This window comes from Bos javanicus, chromosome 25 (assembly GCF_032452875.1).
Source record: "Bos javanicus breed banteng chromosome 25, ARS-OSU_banteng_1.0, whole genome shotgun sequence".
Taxonomy (NCBI): Eukaryota; Metazoa; Chordata; class Mammalia; order Artiodactyla; family Bovidae; genus Bos; species Bos javanicus.
The window spans coordinates 10,295,198-10,318,957 of NC_083892.1; the positions used below are offsets into that span (position 1 = coordinate 10,295,198).

The window sequence follows — 23,760 nt, forward strand, 5'->3', positions numbered from 1 at the left end:
GCAGTTGGATGGCATCACCGACTCGACGGACATGAGTTTGAGCTAACTCCAGGAGTTGGTGATGGAGCCAACTCCCAGAGCCAAGCTCAGGGAAGCCTGGCGTGCTGCAGTCCATGGGGTTGCAGAGTCAGACATGACTGAGTGGAATGAACTGAACTGGTATTCTTTTTCAGATTCTTTACCTTCAGATTCATGCACGCATGCTCAGTTGCCAAGTCCTGTCTGACGTTGCGACCTCATGGACTGTAACCCTCCAGGCTTCCATGCCCATGGGATTTCCCAGGCAAGAATACTGGAGTGTGTTGCCATTTCCTCTTTCGGGGGATTTTCCTTACCCAAGGATCGAACCCCGGGATCGGAGGAGGCAGACCACAGAGTCTGAGAACTCTATATTGGGACGGTTTATTAAGGGTTGGAGTCACAAAGACCCAAGGGTAGGACTTTTCGTCTGATTTGTTCACTGCTTTAACCCCAGTGGCCAGAAAAGGGGTTGGTCAACAGTAAGCTTTCAATGGTTGATTTATGACTGAATGAATGAAACAATTAATGAATCAATCAATCAATGAGTTACTGATGAGTTAATGAATGAATGGTTGAATCAGTGAATGAGTGAGCAAATTTATGAATGAGTAACTGAGTCACGAGTGAATGAGTGAGTGAAGGCATCTGTGTTCTGAATGCTGACCCTGTGGAGTGGCTGAGGAGGGAGGTGAATACAAAGAAGAAATTACTGCTCCCTGGGGGGTAGGAAATCCAACAAAGGCCTCTTAAAGGGGCTGATGATCTAGTCAAATCTTAGGATATGAGTGAGGCAGACAGGGAGGGAGAGCATTCCAGGTGGAGGGCATTGCACGGGCAAAGGCCTGGCAGGCTGACAATCACCTGGGGTTCAGAATTACTAGGAAGTAGGATGGAGGTCATTTGTAGAAAAGAGATTGGTGGTAAGTCAGGGATGGGCCCCCAGGCTCTGGGACCAAGCCTCTGAAGGCCACTCTTAAGTGATGAGGAGTCAGAAATTTTAAGCAGAAAAACAGTGGGATCGGACCTGATTGTATCTAGCTGTAGGATTTCCCTAGCCAAGACCTTTCACCCTTTCACTGCCTTCCAGAGCAGGACTGAAGCCCAAACATGTAATTCCCACTCCCAAGGCTGAATCTTTCATTACTTATTAAGAAAAAAAAAAAGCAGGTGTTTCAAAATATTTACCCAGTACCATCCAGGGCACAGAAATAATAGTTGAACTGTTTACTTCAGGCCTGGGGTCAGCCTTCGTTATACACTATCTCACTTCATTCTCCCAACAGCTCTGTAAGGTAAGTACATTTGGGCCCCATTTTATGCATGAGGAAAGTGAGCTCAGAGAGGTTTAGAGAACGGCCATAAGTCACACAGCTACTTGGGAGTCACTCCAGAGCCCAGGCAGTCTGGCTCCAGAGCCCCTGTTGCCATCCCTGTAACTGCCTAAAGCATTGGCCCTGGTTTCTGCCTTCGATTTGGAAAAGTAAACCACCACCCTCAGGACAGGCACTCCAGGAAAGGCTGCCTTTGCCCAACTGGCCTCAGCTTTACATCACCACCTGCTTTGGAGAATATGACAGTCACTATTGTGTTCCCTAGGGGCTTCCCAGGTGGCTCAGTGATAAAGAATCTGCCTGCCAATGCAGGAGATTGGGTTTGATCCTTGGGGTCGGGAAGATGCCCTGGAGAAAAAAATGGCTACCCACTCCAATATTCTTGCCTGGGAAATCCCATGGCTGGAGGAACCTGGGGGGCCACAGTTCATGGGATCGATGACTTAGCGGATAAACAACAACAATTGAGTTCCCCTTAGGGCTGTTGTTGAGGACAGTGCTGTCAGCCCCAGCATGCTGCTGTGTCCCCTAGATAAAGAGAAAAGCCCTGGGTTCTTCAGGCCCAAGAAAGCCAGACTCCTCTTTAACTCTTGTTTTCAGCCAGACGTCCTCTGAACTCTTAATTTGTTTTCACCTTTGAAACAGTGATCAATCTTGCAATTGATCCTATTTCCCCTCTTTGCTTTGGCTGCTAGGAAACTCAGACCAAATGTACATCCCAGCTCTGGAAGGTTACTTCAACATGAGTGTTTTTTTTTTTTTTTAAATTTTCCTTCCCTCCTTTGTTTTTTTTTTTTTAAGTTTGCACGTTAGAAAAAATTTTTATTGCTCTGTTGATATCCTTGTTAGTTACTTCTCATTCATTTTGGCAAGAGGCGAGGTTACAGGTAAATATATACATACATGAAAAATGAATGAGTAACAATACTATCATGAGATCAGGGTTTCTCAACCTTGGCGACATTAATATTTGGAGCTGGCTCATTCACTGTCGTGGGGGGCCGTCCTGTGCCCTGTAGGGTGTTTAGCAGTATCTCTGTCCTCTCCCCATCAGACAGCAACCCCCCAGCCCCTCAGCATTCTGAAAACCAAAGGTGTTCATTGTAAGATGTCCCCAGGGGACAAACTTACCCAGTTAAGAACTTCTGCTCTAGCTTGCACTCCTTAAAAGTAGGAAGGCAGCTACTTTTACTTAAAAAGTGGCAGCTGGCAGGGTGAGAAGAGTTGGCATAAGGGATGAACAAACGCCCACCCCACCAACCGTCTCCAAGCTTTCTGCCCCTAGAGCTCTTACCATCTCAAGCCTCATGGAGCCATAATTATATCCCTACTTTACAGATGAAGGCACTGGGGTCCAGAGAGGCTGAGCACGTGGACCAAGGCCACGGTAAGAGCTCTGCCCCTAGAGCTCTTACCATCTCAACCCATAGAGCCATAATTAGATCCCCACTTTACAGATGAAGGCACTGGGGTCCAGACAGGCTGAGCATGTGGACCAAGGCCACCCAGCACACGGGCGACAGCACAGAGAGGGGCAGGGAGTGGCCGCTGCAAGACAGTGGACACAAGCTGGGTTCCGCAGTCAGGCTGGACTAGGCAGCTGGGGTCCCAGGTGGGGGGAATCTGAGCATGAAAATGCCCACAGGTGGGCATCTGAACAGCTTACTTAAGACTGGGGGACTCACGAGAGAACCGAAACGTGTATGTGCATGTTTGTAACAGCACTGTTCGCAATAATCCAAAGGTGGAAACAGCCCACATGGCCATCTGCAAACGAAGGGAGAAACACGGTCTACTCACACAAATGGAATATCATTCAGCCCTAATAGGAATGAAGGCTGCTTCATGCTATGACATGAATGAGTCTTGAAAACATCATGGCCAGTGAAAATAGCCAAACACGAAAGGTCACATAATGTATGATTCTGTTGATGTGAAATGTCCAGAATAAGCAAGATCAGATCAGATCGGATCAGTCTCTCAGTTGTGTCCGACTCTTTGCGACCCCATGAATCGCAGCACGCCAGGCCTCCCTGTCCATCACCAACTCCCGGAGTTCACTCAGGCTCATGTCCATCGAGTCAGTGATGCCATCCAGCCATCCCATCCTCTGTCGTCCCCTTCTCCTCTTGCCCCCAATCCCTCCCAGCATCAGAGTCTCTTTCAATGAATCAACTCTTCGCATGAGGTGGCCAAAGTACTGGAGTTTCAGCTTTAGCATCATTCCTTCCAAAGAAATCCCAGGGTTGATCTCCTTCAGAATAGACTGGTTGGATCTCCTTGCAGTCCAAGGGACTCTCAAGAGTCTTCAACACCACAGTTCAAAAGCATCAATTCTTCGGTGCTCAGCCTTCTTCACAGTCCAGAATAAGCAAAGCCGGAGACAACCCCGGTTGCTCAGGGGTAGGGGGTAGGGGGTGGGGGAAGTGGGAGGTAGTAGCTAAAGGGGGCAGGGTTTCCTCCCCAGATGATGAAAATGTTCTAAAACTGTGATGGTTGCACAACTCTCTGTGTACTAAAAGTCATTGAACTGTACGCTTTCAGGGGGTGAATCGGGACTTCCCTGGTGGTCCAGTGGTTAAGAATCCGCCTCCTAATGCAGGGGACAAAGGTTCGATCCCTGGTCTGGGAAGATCCCACGTGCCATGGGGCAGCTAAGCCTGTGTGCCACACTACTGACCCTACGCTCTAGAGTCCCTGAGCCACAACTACTGAAGCCTGCACGCTTAGAGCCTGTGCTCTGCAACGAGGAGCAGCCCCCACTCACCACAACTAGAGAAAGCCCACACACAGCAGTGAAGACGCAGTGCAGCCAAATAAATAAATACAAGGGTGAATTGTTTGGTATGTGAATGACATCTCAATAAACCTGTTAGAAAATAAAATAAAGACCGAGTGGGGGGATACTCCCAAGGCAGAGGATTCAGGCTTTAGGAGTGTTGGCTGTGCTACTGCCTGGCTGCATGACCATGGACAAATCACTTCACCTCCCAGAGCCTCAGTTTCCTTATCTGTTAAATGGGTACATCCACAGTCCCCCCAAAATCTGCAAGGGTTCAAGGGAAGTTGAAGGAGCTAAAGCATGCAGCCCAGAGCCGGCCATTTGAGAGCACTATAAATGTTAGTCACTGGACATTAGACTCTGGATGTGTCTCCCTGGCAACCCACTTCTCATTCATACTCTAGAAACCTCGAGAGCATCCATTCCAGGAATGGGACAATTCTTGGAATCAAAATCATGTAGGCTTTCCTGTCCTGGAAAAAACAAAAATGCTCACTGTTGTCCTGGCCCCCAGTCCTAAAATCGGGCCGGCCTTCTTTCCCTAGACCCAAAGGGCCCAGTCTATCACTTAGAGCTCCAGGAGACCAAAGGACCCCAGTGGTCTGCAAAGAGGTCCTCATGGCCCCCATCACCTGGGGCCCTCGAACCTGCGCTCCACTCCCTGTAGTCCCCACTGCTGCTGGGGGCTTTGAGGATCTCAGGAAAGTCAAAGAGAAGCTGGCACTGACCCTGCAAAATAATGGGATGGGATGGGGTGAGGGGACTCCCCAAAGAAGCAAATGTGTGTGGGGGGCTTATCCCTGTACAGTGGCTCCTCAGAAACCTGTCCCTAGGGGAAAACAGAGGATCTCTATCAACATGGCCTGGGGAAAAAAGTCTGTACTCTTTTCGGACCTGCCCCCACAGGCTCCAGGCCAAGAAAGTGCACAGCAGCATCTATTACATTTCTAAAATTATGCCTAGGTCTGGGGGGGGCAGGGTGGCCAGGGCTAGGAGCGGGAAAGGATGTGGTAGGCGGGCAGGCAGGCAGGAAACCTTTAATCCAGTGCCTTGTGCCCCGCTTGCACATTGGGCAGCGGGAAGGGAGTGCCCCTTCAGCAGATGCTAGGTCGGTCCCAAGAATCAAAAGCCTTTCTGTGCACAGCCTGGGCGCTCAACCGTTTTTCAACATTGCTGCACTGCCTTCTTGGATGGTTTGAGTTTTCTTTGGATAGAGGCAGTTGGGGGGAAAGGGATGATGTCTTTGGGCCACCCAGTTTGAGAAGTAAATGAGAAAAAGAAAATTGCTGGTGGTCAAAATCTAGAAGTGGGAACAGGGTTGCTGCAGACAGTCGTGCAAGCTGTGCACTGCACAACTGCTGAGGCGCCTTTCCTCAAACAGAGAGTCATGCTGTGTGTATACCCATTCGGGGTCACCCATTATGTGCCAGAAGGAGAACCACCTGGCTCCGGTGACCAGGGCCTTATTCTTGGATGGAGCTGGGGGGATGGGAATCAGTGGCCAGTTTGTATGCGGGGGAAACAGCAAGACCTCATTACAATGGCAGTCCTGATCGAAACACTTAGACACTCCCCATACAGATAATTAAATCTAACAGGGTCGGGGAGGAAGGAGAAGTCAAGGGAGTAAGAGCTCCCAAATATGTGGGCTCTCCTACCTCCCAGATATGATTGCCAGAGAAAAATAGAGGATACCCAGTTAAATTTGAAGGTCAGATAAACAATGAATACATAATATCCCCAGGGCTAAGATCAAACAAAGAAACAAACAATGAAATCTTTTTAGCATAAGTATGCCCCAAACATTGCATGGGATATACCTACACTAAAGAAATCACCTGTTAGTTCTCCGTCAGTCAAATTTAACTAGGCATCTCTATTTTTCTTTGCTAACTCTAGCAATCCTGCCCTCAGAGGGCGTGTCTGTAAAAGCTCTTTGCCACCCACCATTGCCTGGAAATAGCTATTAAACCAGCAGCCAATCAGGAGCAAACTTCCCCCAGGCCTTTTGTCTGCTGAGCAGGATGGGAAGTAAGAGAGCACTCCCCCTGCTCCTACACACGTGTGCGCACGCGCACACACACACACATGTTGGTGTCATCGCAAAGGCCGCTTCCTCTCCTGGGAGCTCTGAAATCGCCACCTGGCCTGGGTAAGAGGTTTCTCTGCAGGTGGGTGCCCAGCACAGCCACATGTCTGTGGGGAGGATGGAAACCCAGCGTTGGAGCCTGAGGATCTCAGAGCACTGCCCACACAGCCGAAACTGGAAGAGTGTATCTTGCACAAGGCCAGCGCGGTAAGTCAGACGCGGTGACTCTGGGCACTGGGTGGCCTTGGACCCTGGTGTCCTCTCATTCACTGGAGCTGGGGTTGCCCAGGGGTCAGCCTAGCAGGGGGCAGTGCTCAGGTCAGTGGGGAGGCTCCTCCCTAGCCGTCCCCTTGGGTTTTCCGGAAGGCAGGTAGAGAATGAGGGAGGTAGGGCCATAGGCAACCCCCAGGAGGTTGCTATGGGAAGAGCTGGCTAACCTCTTGTGGGGCCACCTGTGGTCAGAACTGACTACACGTGACCAGTGCGTGGTGGCACCAACCCAGCTGGCAGGACTCTCATGGGCACAGGAAACCTGCACAGAAAGTTACCCAAGGCCCAGGCAGGACAGACCTGGATCAGGAACCCAGAAGAGCCCTAGCAAGTAACAGGAAGGGTCTCACCAGCTTCCCATTTCCCCCTCCAGCTCAGAACTGGCGACCAACTTCTCCACCCATGCTCCCCACTCCTTTGTCTGTCTGAGCCCCTGGGAAGGGTGGGGAGGTGAGGAGGAGCTAAAGTGCCCCAGGTATGAGTCAGCCCTGTTTGGGAGCAGTTCCACCCTCCCTGGTGGCTCAGATGGAAAAGAATCCACCTGCAATGCGGGAGACCTGGGTTTGATCCCTGGGTGGGGAAGATTCCCTGGAGGAGGACATGGCAACGCACTCCAGTATTCTTGCCTGGAGAATCCCCATGGACAGAGGAACCTGGCAGGCTACACAGTCCATGGGGTCACAAAGAATCAGACACGAATGAGCACCTAAGCACAGCACAGCAACGTGCCTACCCACAGAAAAGGAGGATTAAAAGAGGAACAGAAAAGCTCCGATGTCTTTCCTATGAGAACCAGTGTCAATCAAGATCTCTCTTGAGAACTGTCTTTGGACCACAGATCCCCTGTGGATTCCCTGGTGGTTCAGCGGTAAAGAATCTGCCTGCCAAAGCAGTAGACGTAGGTTTGATCCTTAAGGATTATCCCCTGGAGAAGGAACTGGCAACCCACTCCAGTATTCTTGACTGGGAAATCCCATGAACAGAGGAGCCTGGTGGGCTACAGTCCATGGGGTCGCAAAGAGTCAGACACGACTGAGCGAGTAACACTTTCACTTCCACCTTCCTAGCCCAGAGGTCATCGGACACCATTTGGGAGGCTCCCTGTGGCTTCCAGAGACTTTCGAGAGTCCTTCTCCTTCATCTCAGCATCCTGTTCCCTGGAGAGGCACAGAGGCACTTGGTCGTTGCAAAAGCTGCCCTGTGTGGTGGCATAATTAGGGCAGAGATGCCTTCTTCCCACAAGAGGGCCAACCAAATGAGTTCTCTTTTTTTATTTTTAATATTTTTATTTATTTATGTATTTATTTGGTTGTATCGGATCTTAGTTGCAGTATGTGGGATCTAGTTCCCTGACCAGAGATCGAACCCAGGCCCTCCGCATTGGGAGTGCAGAGTCTTAGCCACTGGATCACCAGGGAAATCCCCAAACGAATTCTTGACTCTTGTTTTTGATTCCGTTTCTGATTCTTGCGGGGTGGAAAGAGGAAAGGTGCTCACAAAGGCAGAGGCCAGAGCTGCTCTGTCACCAGGGACTCTCCTAATGCAGCCAGATGCAGGTCCCCAGGGCTGCTTTCTTCTGGGTAATTTGGTCACAGTTGGGTTCAAGGGGTCAGACCGTATTGTCCTGCCTATTTAGATTTGCGGGGTCACAAAGAGTCGGACATGACTAATTACGCATGCATGCATTGCAAAGGTGGAGTAACATTCTCCCCTCCAACTACCAACTCCTGGAGGGCAGGGACCCTGCTGATTCAGCATGGATGGACTCCTGGGAGAGCCCCCATAGGGAGCAGGCAGTCAGGGAAGGCTTCCTGGAGGAAGGGGCACTGGTTGAAGCCAGAGTTCGCTGCAGGGAGGAGCAGGAAGGACACTGTCTTACAGAAACAGTGAGATGGAAGGTGTGGCACACGGACAGACTGAGCAGACAGGTAACCCTAGGCAGCTCTGGCTGGTGGAACCAGAGCATGGGGTGGGGAATGGGGAGCCAGAGGAACGGCTGAACAGAGAGAGCGTTCGAGAAAGCAGGATTCAGATTCAAGACAACCAGCCTTTCCCTGACTCCTGGTGCCCGATGACTGGGCAAAGCCACTTCACTTGCTAAACCTCAGTTTCTTCATCTCTAACGCTAGGAAAGATTGACGGCAGGAGGAGAAGGGGACGACAGATGAAACGGTTGGTTTGGCATCATCAACTCAATGGACATGAGTCTGAGCAAACTCTGGGAGATGGTGAAGGACAGGGAAGCCTGGCGTGCTGCAGCCCAAGGGGTTGCAAAGAGTTGGACACAACTGAGCGACTGAACAACAAGATGGAAGCAATGGCAGTGATGAACATCGCTGCTCTGGGGGGTCCCTTCGCTCTCTGCCAGGCCCTGGGTCTGCATTTACCTGCACGTCTCACTCATTCCCATGACACCCCTAGAAAACAGGGGGCACCTTTATCCCCATTGTACAGATGGGGTGGTTGAGGCTTATGAAGGTTCAGGAATATGTCCTGGGTTCCAAGGTTCAGGATTTGAACCCAGATCCCAGGATTTGAAGCCCAGGCTCGAACTGCCCCTAGGAAGGAGCAGGAGGGATGCTGCTTGGAATGTGAACACAGTTGTCTCTCTCTTTTTTCCCTCCCTGGGGTGGCCATAGCAGTTAGCACAAACTGAGTGGCTTTGAAAAAAATAATTGAGGCTTCCCTGGTGGTCCAGTGGTTAAGAATCCACCTTGCAATGCAAGGGACACAAGTTCGATCCCTGGCCCAGGAGGATCCAACATGCCTCAGGGCAACTAAGCCCACGTGCCACCAAGACTGAAGCCCACTCAACTCTAGAAACCATGCTCCCCAGCAAGAGAAGCCGCCGCAGTGAGAGGCCCACACACTGCCTCTCCAGGGTAGCCCCTGCTTGCTACAACTAGGGAAAGCCCACACGCAGCAACGAAGACCCAGCGAAGCCAAAAATAAATAAATATAATTTTAAAAGTCGGACATTTATTTATTCTCTCTCAGTCTTGGAGCCCAGAAGTCTGAAATCAAAGTGCTGGCAGGGTTGGCCCCTTCTAGAGGCTCGGCGGGGGGAGAACCTTCTTCCTGCCCCTCTCCCAGCTTCTGGGGGCTTCCAACTGATGAAGCTCAGGACACTGTAGCCCAGAATACTGTACCCCAGCATGCTGAATACCTCAAGCAGAAGCAGAAAGATTGCCCTGACCTTGTCCCTCTTCCCTGAAACAGGAGAATAAAATTCCCATGGGAGAGGTGGCCTCCCTGTACCAGGAGGAAGGGGGACTTTCTTATCACCAGGGCAGGGAACTGGGGGTCGCGAAATCTGAAAAAGGTTTGTTCATTTCACCTTTTTCCTAGTTATTTCTCCACTTCCCACCCCAAACCCAAACCCCTTTGTCTTCCCCGTTCTTCACAAATTTACTTGTTTCTTTGTCTCAAAGGTACAAAATCTTCCTGTTTTGATCACTTCTGGTCTGTATTCTCTTGTAAAGACTCCTCTATACAAGCAAAAATTCAGTCAAACGTGTTTCCTTCTCTCCTGTTCATCTTTGTCAGTTCAACTTCCACACCCAGCCAGGGACCCTAAGAGGGTTGAGAAAAACTTTTTCCTCCTTACCTGGCAGTCCTTGAGTGTTCTTGGCTTGTGGCTGCATCGCTCTAATCTCTGCCTCCATCATCTTTGTATCTGCATCCTCTCTTCATCTTATAAGGACGCTTGTCATTGGATTTGGGGCCCCCACCTGTATAATCCAGGATGCTCTTGAGAGTCTTTTTTTTTTAATGATTTTTCTTTTCTTTTTCTGCAAGCACGCAGCTTGCAGGATCTCAGTTTCCAGATCAGAGATTGAACCCAGGCCACGGCAGTGAAAGCACCAAGTCCTTTACCACTGGACACCCAGGGAATTCCCTCAAGGGTCTTAATTACATCTGCAAAGATCCCATTCACATCTGGGCAGAGATCTCTTTGGGAGAAGGGGCTCCATTCAGCCCCCCTCCACTCTCCCCATCTCTGGTAGGGAAGACTGACCAGAGCAGACAAGACTCCAGAGGCTCCATGAGCAAATCACACACTCAAATGGAGGGGCTTTGCAGTGAAAAGTTTACTTTCTGGTGGCTCCTCTGAAGCCTTGCTTCCTTCTAGAGCCTCACTGTCTGACGAGGGAGTAGCCAACCCCACTTGGCTGCTAAAACTTGAAATGTGGCCAGTCCAAATGGAGCCGTAGTGCATTGCCCAACACATGCCAGAATCCCAAGACTTTACATGGAAAAAGGAATATAAAATATCTCATTCATAACTTCTTATATCGATTGCATGTTCTAATAATAACATTTTAGGGGGCTTCCCTGGTGGTCTAGTAGTTAAGAATCCATCTACCAATGCAGGGGACACAGGTTCGATTCCTGGTCCGGGAAGATTCCACATGCTGTGGAAGCAACTAAGCCTGAGGGCCACAAACACTGAGCCCACGCGCTGCAACAAGAGAAGCCACCGTAATGAATAGCTCCTGCTCCCCACAGCTAGAGAGAGCCTGTGCATAGCAACGAAAGACTAGTGCAGTCAAAATAAATATATAAAACAAATCTTTCTAATAAATAAATAAATAAAATAACATTTTGGATAGACTGGGTTAAAATATACATTATTCATATTAAGTTCATTCATTTTATTGTTTTAAATTGCAGTAAAATTCATGTATCATAAAATCAACCATTTTAAATTAAAAAATTCACTGGCTTTTAGTGCATTCACCGTGTTGTGTGACCATCACCACTACCTAGTTCTGGAACATTTCTATCACCCCAAGTACCCTGATGAATAGATGAAACCTCTTTTATGTTGGATTCAGGATGGCAAGAAGGGGGAGCTCTCACACCCTCTCACACGTTGCTATCCGCAGACTCCAAACAGGAAGAGATGTACCTTGCATCTCCAACAGAAAGAAAGTTGTTACTTTACTACTTCAGGAGGAAGAAGGAAGATTTCCTCCTTGCCCGGCAACTGCCCAGCCAATGAGAGGCTGCAACAACTCAGCCAATGAAAAGCCACTACACTTTGGAGGAACTCCCAGCTTCCTCCAATGAGCTCTTTGTTTATCATAGCCCCGCCCAACTCTCCTTTCCTATAAAGAATGGTCCTGTCTTTGTGTCTCTGGACTTAGTTATAGTTTTGGTTATAGGTTACACGCTGTAACATGCTTGTCCTGAATTGCAATTCTCTGATATTCCTCAATAACCCCATTTGCTGGTTAAAAACAAAACCCAGAAACCGGCTGTTTTAGTTTTAGTCAACAACCAATTAGCAGTCACTCCCCTCTCTCCCCAGCCCTTGGCCACCACTGACTTGGCCATTAGTCTCTATGGAGTTCCCTAGTCTAGACACAGCAGGGACTTCAGTGGCTACTTTATGCCAGTGGATGCTTGGCTTCCAGGACCTCATAGAGTGGTACCAGTTGGGGCCAGGCCCACCCCCACCCCTACCCCCACCTGGGCAGCTCAGCCTTGGCACAAAGTGGATGCTCAATAAACATAGATGCTGGGAGAAGGAAGGAACAGGGATCCCAGAAAGAGAAGCAACTCTGGGATCCCCATTCTGCCCTGCCATCTGAATGGCCTGGGCAGCAACTCAGTCGAAAAGTAGAGATGTGTGTGTGTGTGTGTGTGTGTGTGTGTGTTATAATAAAATATATGTACATATATATATTTTTATAGATACCAAATATATCTATTTGGTCTTTGCCCCATTCCTGGCACAGAGCCCCTAAAATCCTTGGAATTTCCTGAGTGATAAGAGCGTCTTTTGTTTGTTAATGGGAACTCCAGGGACTGGGGCTAAAAAGCTTCAGGAGGGGAGCTGGTAGCCAGAACAAACAGCCAAGTGCCTAGAGAATGGGAACTTTCAGTCCCATCTACTGGGGAAAAAACGCTGAAGATTGAGTTCAGCCACCAGCGACTGACAATCTAATCACTTGTGCCTGTGTACTCAAACCTCAATTTTAAAAATACCCTAAATAATGGGGTTCTGGGGGCTTCTGGCTTGGTAAACTCATCCATGTGCCGGGAGGGTGGCACACCCCCAGCTGCAAGGGGTCAGAGGTCCCTGTGCTCAGGACCCTTCAGACCCTGTGTCTCACATCATCTTCATCTGGCGGTTCACCTGCCTCCTTATGATAAACGGTGATACGTAATAGTAAGGACAGCTCTTTCCTGAGTTCTGCGAGCCCTTCTAGCAAATGATCAGACTGAATGGGGGGCATTGTGAGAACCCTCAGATCTCTAGGTGGTGGGACAGAAGTGCAAGTAACCTGGGGACCCCATTTATGGCTGGGGTCTGAAGCGGGGACTGTCTTGTAAGGCTGAGCCCTTAACCTGTGGGGTCTAATTCTAGTTGTGGAGTCTAATAAGTGGCACAAGTTAGTGTCAGAACTGAATTGCTGGGACTTCCTGGTGGTTAAGGATCCACCTGCCAACACAAGGGACGGAGGTTGGATCCCTGGTCCAGGAAGATCTCATAGGCTGCTGGGGCAACTAAGCCTGTGCGCCAGAACTACTGAGCCTGCACCCTGCAGTACTGAAGCCCACGCACCTACAGCCCATGCTCCACAACCAGAGAAGCCAGCACAAAGAGAAGCCTGTGCCGGCAACTAGAGAGTAGCCCCGATCGCTGAAACCAGAGAAAGCCTGCGTGCCCCAACGAAGACGCTGTGCAGGCAAATAAATAAATATGAAAAAAAAAAAAAAAGAATTGAATTGCAGGACACTCAATTGAAATGGGAGAATCAGTGTGTTTGAGGGGTTCCTCTGGGCTTTGTTGCATGGATGGGCTGACAGGAAGATAACTTTGTTGCTGGTAGTAAACATGGGTAATGCCTTTGCTTCCCGGGAGATGGGGTATTTCTGGGGGGCCCCCCAGGGCACTTGTGAGGATGGGTGAGAGGATGTGGGCTGAGAGCTGGCCACCACCCTGGGCTCAGAGGAAGGAGTTCTAAGGTGTTACCAGGTGAAAGCCAATGCTCCAAGGGCTCTGCTCACCACATGAATGACAGGGCTTTGCTCTTTGGGTGCGAGGCTGCCAACACAGCGCCCAACAGGGACCAGGCCAGTCACAGAAACAGGAGGAGTGAGCAGACTGTAACTATAAACATGGGGCATTCTTAGCTTTTTACTCTCCTATTTGTGAAGGTGATTTAGGCAGAGGGACAGTTCTCGTCTATAAGAAAATCAAAACAAGGTGAAAAGACAATCCTCAGAATGGGAGAAAATAATAGCAAATGAAGCAACTGACAAAGGATTAATTTCCAAAATACACAAGCAGCTCATACAAGTCAATACCAGAAAAACAAACAACCCAATCAAAGAGTGGGGAAAAGACCTAAACAGACATTTCTCCAAAGACATACAGATGGCTAACAAACACATGAAAAGATGCTCAACATTGCTCATTATTAGAAAAATGCAAATCAAAACCACAGTGAAGTATCATCTTACACCAGTCAGAATGGCCATCATCAAAAAGTCTACAAACAGTAAATGTTGGAGAGGGTGTGGAGAAAACGGAACCCTCTTGCACTGTTGGCGGGAATGCAAATTGATACAGTCACTATGGAAGATGGTATGGAGGTTCCTTAAAAATCTAGGAATAAAACCACCATATGACCCAACAATTCCACTACTAGGCATATAAGAGGAAACCAAAATTGAAAAAGATACATGTACCCCAATGTTCATTGCAGCACTATTTACAATAACTAGAACATGGAAGCAACCTAGATGTCCATCGATAGATGAATGGATAAAGATGTGGTACATATACGAATGTGAAAATTATTCAGTTGTGTCCAACTCTTTGAGACTCCATGCACTCCAGGCTCCTCCGTCCATGGAATTGTCCAGGCCAGAATAATTGAGTGGGTAGCCATTCCCTTCTCCAGGGGATCTTCCCAACCTAGGTCTCCTGCATTGCAGGTGAATTCTTTACTGTCTGAGCCACCAGGGAAGCCCAAGAATACTGGAGTGGGTAGCCTAGCCCTTCTCCAGGGGATCTTCCCAACTCAGGAATCGAACCAGGGTCTCCTGCATACAGGCAGATTCTTTACCAGCTGAGCTACCAGGGAAGGCATATATAAACAACAGAATATTATTCAGCCATAAAAAGGAACACATTTGAGTCAGTTCTAATGAGGTGGATGAACCTAGAGCCTATTATACAGAGTGAAGTAAGTCAGAAAGAGAAATCAAATAACGCATATTAACACATATATGTGAAATCTAGAAAGACAGTACTGATGAAATTATTTGCAGGGCAGCAGTGGAGACGCATACATAGAGAACAGACTTCTGGACACAGCGGGGCAGGGCGGGGGGTGGGAAGAAGAAGGACAGGGCAGGATGTATGGAGACAGTGACACAGAAATTTAAAATACCATATGTAATTTAGATAGCCAACGGGAATTCACTGTATGACTTGAACCTCAAACTGGGGCTCTGTAACAACCTAGAGGGGTGGGATGGGGAGGGAGATGGGAGGGAGGTTCAAGAGGGAGGGGACATATATGTACCTGTGGCTGATTCCATAGGTAGTGGCTTCCCTCATAGCTCAGTAGGTAGAAGAATCTGTCTACAGCGCAGGAGACTGAGGTTCAATTCCTGGGTCGGGAAGATCCCTGGAGAAGGAAATGGCAACCCACTCCAGTATTCTTGTCTGGAGAATCCCACGGACAGAGGAACCTGGCGGGCTACAGCCCACGGGGTCGCAAAGAGTTGGACACAACCTAGCGACTAAACCACCATGGCCGATTCATGTTGATGTTTGGCAGAAACCAACACAATTCTGTAAAGCAGTTATCCTTCAATTAAAAAAATAAATACATTTTAAAAAATAGAAAAAAAAAAAAAAAGGCGGGCGGGGAACAGTGTCGCGATGTGGTTCGAGGTTCTCCCCGGGATCGCCTTCATGGGCATGGGCTTGTTCATCCTGGGGAATGGCCACTGCGGGCATCCACAGGTTCAGTAACGGGGGCGAGGGAAAAAGGGTTGCCCATTACTCATATCAGTGGTATTTGATGGAAAGAGACAGGTGGGTCTCTCAAGTAAACCGTGACTATGAGTCAAAGGGTTTGGAGAACATTGATTAAGCAAACGTTTTCCTGATTGATGAAAAACAATTCAGTCATGCTCTTCTATCCCTGCTAGAAGATCATGCAGTGTATTGTGTAGCACGCAGAGTATTCTGTAGTGTGTAATAAAAAGAAAAAAGAAGAAAACATCAGCAGTACAAGTGTCAGCTACAAATTGGCACTTGCCATCTACATCTACAATGATTAAATCACGAGCTGTGGCAGCTACTGATTCTCAACACCCTCTGAAAGGAGTTCAAGGTGGAGAGCAGAAATGAGGCACTCTGGACTCAGGGAAAAACTTGGCAGGATAGGTCTTCAGACAGATATTTTCAGCAGCTGATTTTATGAGTCCAATTCTTATATCTCCTCCTACCTGGAAAAGCACTAAAATCCTTCTCGGTGATGACTGCTCCTTGTTCTGCAAAAGTAAGTGCTTGACTGCATGTACTCCCCCTTCACTAGCATCGCATCTATACGGTCTCTCCCCCTACCTCTTTGGAGCAGTTTCTCAGAGCTTACCTGAGGTGCTGTCTCCCTGGCTATAGTCCTCATTTTGTCCCCAAACAAAACTTAACTCGAAACTCTCACATTGTGTATTCTTTTTTAAGTTGACACAAGCATGACAGCCTCCTGTCAGGGAGATAGAGACAGACAGCAGAGGGCCCATGGCAAGCAGGAGGGCAGGGCCATCTAAAGGATGCTACAGAGCATTGCCATTAGTGCATGCAATGCTTCTCCATCCAGGACTTTCTTTTTTAAAACTTACTCATTTATTTTTGGCTGCTGAAACTAGAGAAAGCCTGCACGCACGAGCGAAGACCCTGGGCAGCCAAATAAATATATATTTTTTAAAAAATTGAATTACTGGACACCCAATTGAAGTGGGAGAATTAGTGTGTTTGAGTGTTTTTTTTTTAAATCTATTTATTTTTGGTTGCATTGGGTGTTCATTGCTGCATGCAGGCTTTCTCTAGTTGTGGCGAGGGGGCTACCCTCTAGCTGTGGTGTGCTGGCTTCCCACTGTGGTGGCTTCTCTTGTTGCAGAGCACGGGTTCTAGGGCATGCAGGCTTCGGTAGTTGAGGCGCGAGGGCTTAGCTGTGCCACCACATGTGGAGTCTTCCTCGGACGAGGGATCAAACCATGTCCCCTGCATTGGCAAGCGGATTCTTAGCCACTGGATCAACAGGAAAGTCCCATTTGTGACTTTCTAACTAAGCTTTTTTCTTGGTCCAACTGGCAGTGCCAGGGAGCTAATACTCCAAGGACAGGCGCTGGCAGGATACACCCCAGTTCCCTGGCCCCTTGGGCAGCATGACTCCCAGATGTGCCCAGAGGCACTGAGCCCCAGCTGCCCACAGCCAGCATCCTGAGCTACCTCCTTCCCACCCCCACCCTGTTCCCCACCCAGCGCTTCCCGGGATCCCCTCCCTAATAAACTCTTTGCACTCAGAGCCTGCTTCTGGGGCAATCAAAATTAAGATAAGGGCCCACGTAAGGGACTGGCTGTTCCTCCGCTACAGCCCGTGTTTGCTGGATAGGAAGGCAAACCCTGTATCACTAGACATTGCCATTTTTTTTCCAAAGAGAAACCAGGATCCAGACTTTCCTGTGAAACCTTCCGAGTTTTCAAAGCCAGTTCAAATTAAAACAATACAGAACAAAGTAAAACAGAACAAAACACAACGTGTCTGCGAGCCTGCCCTGACCCTCGACCGGCCGGGTCAGAGCTGTTGGTGGCGGGTGGAGGGCCCCCCCCCGAAAGCTGTGAGCAGCAGGGAGCCTTGGTCAGAAGGGCTTCTTGGCAACCTGCTTTGGTGGCCTGGGGGGTGGGGACCAGCGGAGGAGGGCCTCGGTGGGCCGGGCAGTATGGCCTGTTTACAAGACCCCAGATGGAAGCATCTGGAAGGCCCTGCGTTGCCGCCCGCAGGCCGGCAGTAGACCCAGAATAAACAATCAGCCCGAATGCTTTTCTAAACACGCAGACCCGGAGCCGCCAGAGGCCTCCCCAGGCTCGCCAGGGTGGGGTGCAGTCCCGGGATCACTCCGCCTGCCCGACATCTAAGCCCAGGCCCAGGAAAAACAAACTTGGGGAGCGGGGGTCGGGGGGGAGCGCTGGAGTGCCCCCAGGAGAAGGCAGTCGTTTGAGAGCCAAGTCTAGACCCCCACACTTGTGAACTTCTTTTTAATTCCGTGCAGACGGAGGAGGCCGTCTTTATAGATTTCCATCTCCCTGCACTGCATCACCACCCCCACCCCCCACCGCCCCCGCCTCTTTCCTCTTGCAGAGAAAACAAAGCGGGTGTCTCTCGAGATTGTTTTTGCCCCATTTCACATGGTTTATTTAAAGCAATCGCTTTTCGCCTGCCTTCTCAGAATTTAAATTAAGAATACAGGGTGTCAAGAGTACAGGCGGGTGATGTAAAATTTGGGTTCTGTGAGTTTATTGTTCTACAACCAGCGAAAGCCATCCACACCTGTTCTAAATTGTTTAGTGCTTTTAGTAGATTTTAAGTTGGAACTGTGTTCCGTCAGGGAGAGGGGAAGAAACATTCCTGAAAGCAGACCTCTAGTGGGCCCCCTAGGAGCCCCATGTTTCATATATCATAGCACATTTAATCCTCATCATGATCCAAATAAGCTGTATAGCATTGTCAGATTACAATATCTCTTGGTTACAAGGGATAGAAACTTACATCAAAGAGGCTTTACATGATTGGAATGACTGTGGGAAGGACTTCAGGCATGGCTGGATCCAGGAGTCCCAATGCTGTCATGAGACTCTTGCTCACTCTCTCCATCTCTTGGCTCTTCTGTCCACTTTCACTGTTTCCTTCTCAGCCAGGCCTTTCTCTTATGATTGCAAAGATGGTCCCCAGCAGTTCCAAGCTTCCAGTTGCCAAGCAACCCTGCTGGACAGAGTTTCCCAAGAATTTCAGCAGAAGTCTTATGACTGAATCTCATGGGTCTAGCTCACTGGGTCACATGCCAATCACTATGGCTAGGGTGACAGAGTTCATAAGCACAGGCCCACACTGGGAGTTTGAGAGGGTCAGTCCACTAAAATACAGGTAGGAATAGGGGTAGTTACTGTGCCCATTTTGAATGGGTAGACAGTGGGCATTCAAAAATAACAATCCATGGGATTTCCCTCTTGGTCCAGTGGCTAAGACTGTGTCCTCTCAATGCAGAAGGCCCAGGTTCAATCCCTGGTCAGGGAACTAGATTCGACATGCCCCAACTAAGAGTTTGCATGTTGCAACTGAAAGATCCTACATGCCACAAAGAAACGTGAAGATCCTTCCTGCTGCAACTCCCAGAACAGCTGAATAAATGAATATTAAAGAATAAAATAACAGAAGCCAACCATACAAGGGGAGAAAAACAGGTGAATCCTGTGGCATCAGCAGGGCTGTCGGGACAGTTGCACAGGTTGTACACAACACGTTTCTGGGGTGCTCCGTTTACATTCAGGGTTGTGCATTTATATTTTTATCATAGTCCATTTCCAACAATGGCAGTTTAGTGTCTCACAATTGAAAACACAGTTTGAAAAGAAAAACAAAACCATCCAGAGGTGGAATCTATTTCCTCACCCCTCAAATCTGGGCTGGCCTTGTGACTTGCTTTGACCAGTAGAACACAGCAGAAGGGACGCTGTGAATTTTGAGGCTGATTCTTACATTCTCTTGGAAGAGGAGGTCCTTTGGGAGAATAAGAAGTCACATGAAGGAAACCAAGATGCCCTGGCTGCCCAGCTTTGGAGGACCTGGGGAGGTAGGACAGACAGATGGAGCAAACTTTGCGGTCAGCTCATTTAAGCTGCCTAGAGGAAAAAATGGCAACCTACTCTGGTATTCTTACCTGGAAAATTCCATGCACAGAGGAGCCTGGCAGGCTGCAGTCTGTGGGGTCACAAAGAATCAGACATGACTGAGCATGATCACATGCAAGCACCCACACACGCATGCATGCATTTAAGCTGGGAACTCAGTTTCCCAGAATCCCTTCTCTATATGATTCCAGGTTTGTTCTTCAGTTGCTCAGTCGTGTCTGACTCTGCGACCCCATGGACTGCAGCATGCCAGGCTTCCCTCCATCTCCTAGAGTTTGCTCAAAGTCATGTCCATTGAGTCAGTGATGCCATCTAAACATCTCATCCTCTGTTGCCCCCTTATCCTCCTGCCCTAAATCTTTCCCAGCATCAAGGCCTTTTCCAGTGAGTCAGCTCTTTGCATTAGGTGACCAAAGTATTGGAGGTTCAGCTTCAACATCAGTCCTTCCAGTGAATATTCAGGGTTCATTTCCTTTAGGATTGACTGGTTTGATCGCCTTGCTGTCCAGGGGACTCTAAAAGAGTCTTCTCCAGCACCACAGTTCAAAAGCGTCAATTCTTCGGCTCTCAGCCTTCTTTCTGGTCCAACTTTCACATCTGTACGTGACTACCGGAAAAAACCATAGCTTTGACTATATAGACCTTTGTTGACAAAGTGATGTCTCTGCTTTTTAATACGCTGTCTAGGTTGGTCATAGCTTTTCTTCCAAGGAGCAAGCATCTTTTAATTTCATGGCTGCAGTCACTGTCCACAGTGATTTTGGAGCCCAAGAAAATAAAGTCTGTCAGTGTTTCCATTTTTTTCCCATCTATTCACCATGAAGTGATGAGTTCCAGGTTAGAATTAGCCAAAAGGGGAATGTGAAACAGAGTGGCGGATGAGGCTCTCTGAAAGTCCGTGTGGTCATATACAATGACAGTGTCTCCTGGGATGACTTACATAGAAGCACAGACACACTAGGGGCTTCCCTGGTGGCTCAGCAGTAAAGAATCCACCTGCCAATGCAGGAGACGCGGGTTCAATTCCTGGATAGAGAAGATCCCCTGGAGAAGGAAATGGCAACCCACTCCAGTATCCTTGCCTGGGAAATCCCACAGACAGAGGAGCCTAGTAAGCTACAGTCCATAGGGTCACAAAGAGTCAAGACATGACATAGGGAATAACCAACACCACCACCTCAATTTATTGTGTTTTGCTTTATTGTGATTCACAGAGATTGCAGGGTTTTGCTGTTTTTATCAAAGGTTTACATCAAGCAAGTTTATTGACACCATTTTACCAATGGCATTCACTCCCTCAGAGTCTCTGTGTCATGTTTTGGTACTTCTTGCCATATTTCACACTTTTTCACGATCATTTTATTTGTTATGGTGACCTGTGATCAGTGATCTTTGATGTTACTACTATGACCAACTGAAGACTCAGAAGATGGTTAGCATCTTTCAGCAGTAAGTATTTTAAAACTAAGGTATCTATATTGTTTTATTTAACATAATGCTATTTTCATGCACACTTAATAGACTACAGTGTGATATAAACATAACTTTCATATACACTGGGAAATTTTAAAATTCAGAATTCAGTTCAGTCGCTCAGTCATGTCCAACTCTTTGTGGCCCCATGGACTGCAGCATGCCAGGCTTCCCTGTCCATCACCAACTCCTGGAGATTGCTCAAACTCATGTCTATCGAGTCAGTGATGCCATCCAACCATCTCATCCTCTGTCGTCCCCTTCTCCTGCCTTCAATCTTTCCCGGCATCAGGGTCTTTTCCAATGAGTCAGTTCTTCGCATCAGGTGGCCAAAGTATTGGTGTTTCAGTTTCAGCATCAGTCCTTCCAATGAATATTCAGGACTGATTTCCTTCAGGATTGACCAATTTGATCTCCTTGCAGCCCAAGGGACTCTCAAGAGTCCTCGCTTTATTGCAGTGTTTGCTTTATTGCCATTTGGTCTGAAACCAAACCCACAATATCACTGAGGGATGCCTGTACTTTCATCCAAATCCTTGTTTCAGAGCCTGCTTTTGGAGGAACCAAGTCTTGGGAGGCCCAAGTGCCCCTCTGTTGTGTGCTGAAGGAACCCAATGACAGAGCTCTAAGCAGAAAGAAATAAACCTTTCCTTTTAACCTTTCGTTCATTCATTCAACAGTCAACAGGCTCCTGCTACGTTCAAGCACTGGAGACACTAGAGGCCAGAACTTGGGGGCATTTGAGCTGGTGCAAACTGGAGCCACAAACATGGGCACATCACCCACTCTTTCAGAGCTTCATTTAATCGTCACTATGTCCTATGAGGCAGGAAATGTCATGGTCCTTATTTTTCAGATGAGGAAATGGAGGCACAGAGAGGCTGAGTAACTTGCCCAGGGTCACACAGCTAATCAGTAGCAGAGCCAGGATTCAAGCCCAGGAGTCAACTCCATACCCATGTTCTTAGCCACTTCCTCAGAAGTTCTAGAGACTGGGCTGATTAAGGAAAGTCCCGGAATTTAGGACTTGAGGCTTCCCTGGTAGCTCAGCAGCAAAGAATCTGCCTGCCAAGGTAGGAGATCCAGGTTCGATCCCTGAGTGGGGAAGATCCCCTGGAGAAGGAAATGGCAGTACACTCCAGTATTCTTGCTCGGAGAATTCATGGACAGATGAGCCTGGTGGGCTACAGTCCGTGGGGTCACAAAGAGTCAGACACAATTTAGCGACTAAACAAACAAGAATTTAGGATTTACTCCCCCAAATGGTATGAGTCAGTTCCATAATACTTGTGAGAAAAATCTCATTAGTTTGCTTTTCTAAGTCTGATGAAATTTAGATCTGATTCCCCTTGCCAGGGGGCAGGCTTTTGCCATTCTGAAGCTTGTTTCCACAAACAGTTCCCACAAGCCTCTCCTGGATAGCCTGGTTCCATCCCCCTAAGGCCCCAGGTGTACACAATATCTCTTCCTTTTACTGCCAAATCTTCCCTTCCTAGCCACACCCCAGGTTCCTGAGTACTGAGCAAGGCTGGCCACAGTGCTTGCTTCAGTAATGAGCATGTGACTTAAGCTGAGCCAAAAAGACTCCGGCCTAAGAGGAAATCTTCACTAGGCTGGTGAGATGAAACCCTGGGGCTGTGATGCACCATCTTTGCCAGCCAATGGAGAGAGCCCACTGAAGAATTAGGCAAGCACGGCCAAGAGACACAGACAGATCCCCAACCACCTGCCTGAGCCCCTGGATCAAGCCATGCCTGAAGCTGTTGCTCTCCTGAATTTCCAGGGAGACAAAATAATATGTTCTGCTTCAGTGTAAGTTAATTTCAGTCAGAGTCTGTAATTTGCAGCTAGATGAAGCCTGACTATGTACTAGACTTAAAAAAACAAAAACAAAACATGGCTTTTTGATTCTCTACTGCTGCTGCTGTTGCTAAGTCGCTTCAGTCGTGTCCGACTCTGTGCGACCCCATAGACGGCAGCCCACCAGGTTCCCCCATCCCTGGGATTCTCCAGGCAAGAACACTGGAGTGGGTTGCCATTTCCTTCTCCAATGCGTGAAAGTGAAGTTGCTCAGTCGTGTCCGACTCTTAGCAACCCCATGGACTGCAGCCCACCAGGCTCCTCCGTCCATGGTAAACACCACCCTTTAGAAAGCAAAGACTTTGAGGATCCTTGAGAGGGGCTGAAGGGAGGGAAAATATTTCTCATTCTTCTGTGATGACTCAATAGCTAAAATAAGCTCTGGTTCATTTCTCAAGCAGGTTATCCTGCCTGACAATCATTACTCATCTAAGCCCTAACCAGCCTTGAGGTTGGTGTGGCTGCAGAGACCTCTAAGGCTCCCTAGGTTTTCCATGTTCCTCTGAAAAGACTGTGTCACTGCACCTTTCACCTCCAGCTCAGAGTCCTGGGAGTTGGACTTTTCTAGCACACCAAGAAAACATCTTACCAAATGCCCAGCCAAATCAACACCCAACAAATACTGGCAATGCACAAGAGGACCTTGGAAATCTCGCCTCTATAAAAGTGTCCAGAGAAGCTGTTCTTGCCTCTTCTTACCAAGCGCTGGGCCAGCTTAGCTGGTAAAGAACACACCTGCCAATGCAGGAGACACAAGAGATGCAGGTTCAATACCGGGTCGGGAAGATCCCCTGGAGGAGGGCGTGGTAACCCACTCCAGTATTCTTGCCTGGAGAATTCCAAGGACAGAGGAGCCTGGCAGGCTACAGTCCATGGGGTCGCAAAGTGTGAACGACTAACACTTTCCCTTTTGAGAATCAAGAAGCGGGGTCAGCAAGGGGGTAGAGGAGGACTCTCTGGCTGAGCTGAAGAGGCAAGACTCTTTCTGGAAGGA

At 48.5% G+C, this 23,760-nt stretch overlaps 2 long non-coding RNA genes and 1 pseudogene across 3 annotated transcripts; 2 read left to right on the top strand and 1 right to left on the bottom strand.

Moving 5' to 3' along the window:
- Positions 1-4,822: 4,822 nt before the first annotated feature.
- On the top strand, positions 4,823-11,973 carry LOC133238250 (uncharacterized). 2 transcript variants are annotated; one of them, XR_009733485.1, is made up of 3 exons: positions 5,092-6,430; positions 8,623-9,815; positions 9,925-11,973. It is a non-coding gene; the product is annotated as an uncharacterized LOC133238250 (long non-coding RNA). The 2 variants fall into 2 exon arrangements; XR_009733484.1 differs by lacking the exon at positions 9,925-11,973 and having other exon boundaries at positions 4,823-6,430; positions 8,623-9,469.
- Positions 11,974-15,401: 3,428 nt separating this feature from the next.
- On the top strand, positions 15,402-16,136 carry LOC133238251 (NADH dehydrogenase [ubiquinone] 1 alpha subcomplex subunit 1-like; annotated as a pseudogene).
- Positions 16,137-16,243: 107 nt separating this feature from the next.
- Positions 16,244-23,553, bottom strand: LOC133238252 (uncharacterized). The gene is made up of 3 exons (XR_009733486.1): positions 19,282-23,553; positions 18,295-18,507; positions 16,244-16,748 (listed from the first exon to the last, which is right to left on the bottom strand). It is a non-coding gene; the product is annotated as an uncharacterized LOC133238252 (long non-coding RNA).
- Positions 23,554-23,760: the final 207 nt, after the last annotated feature.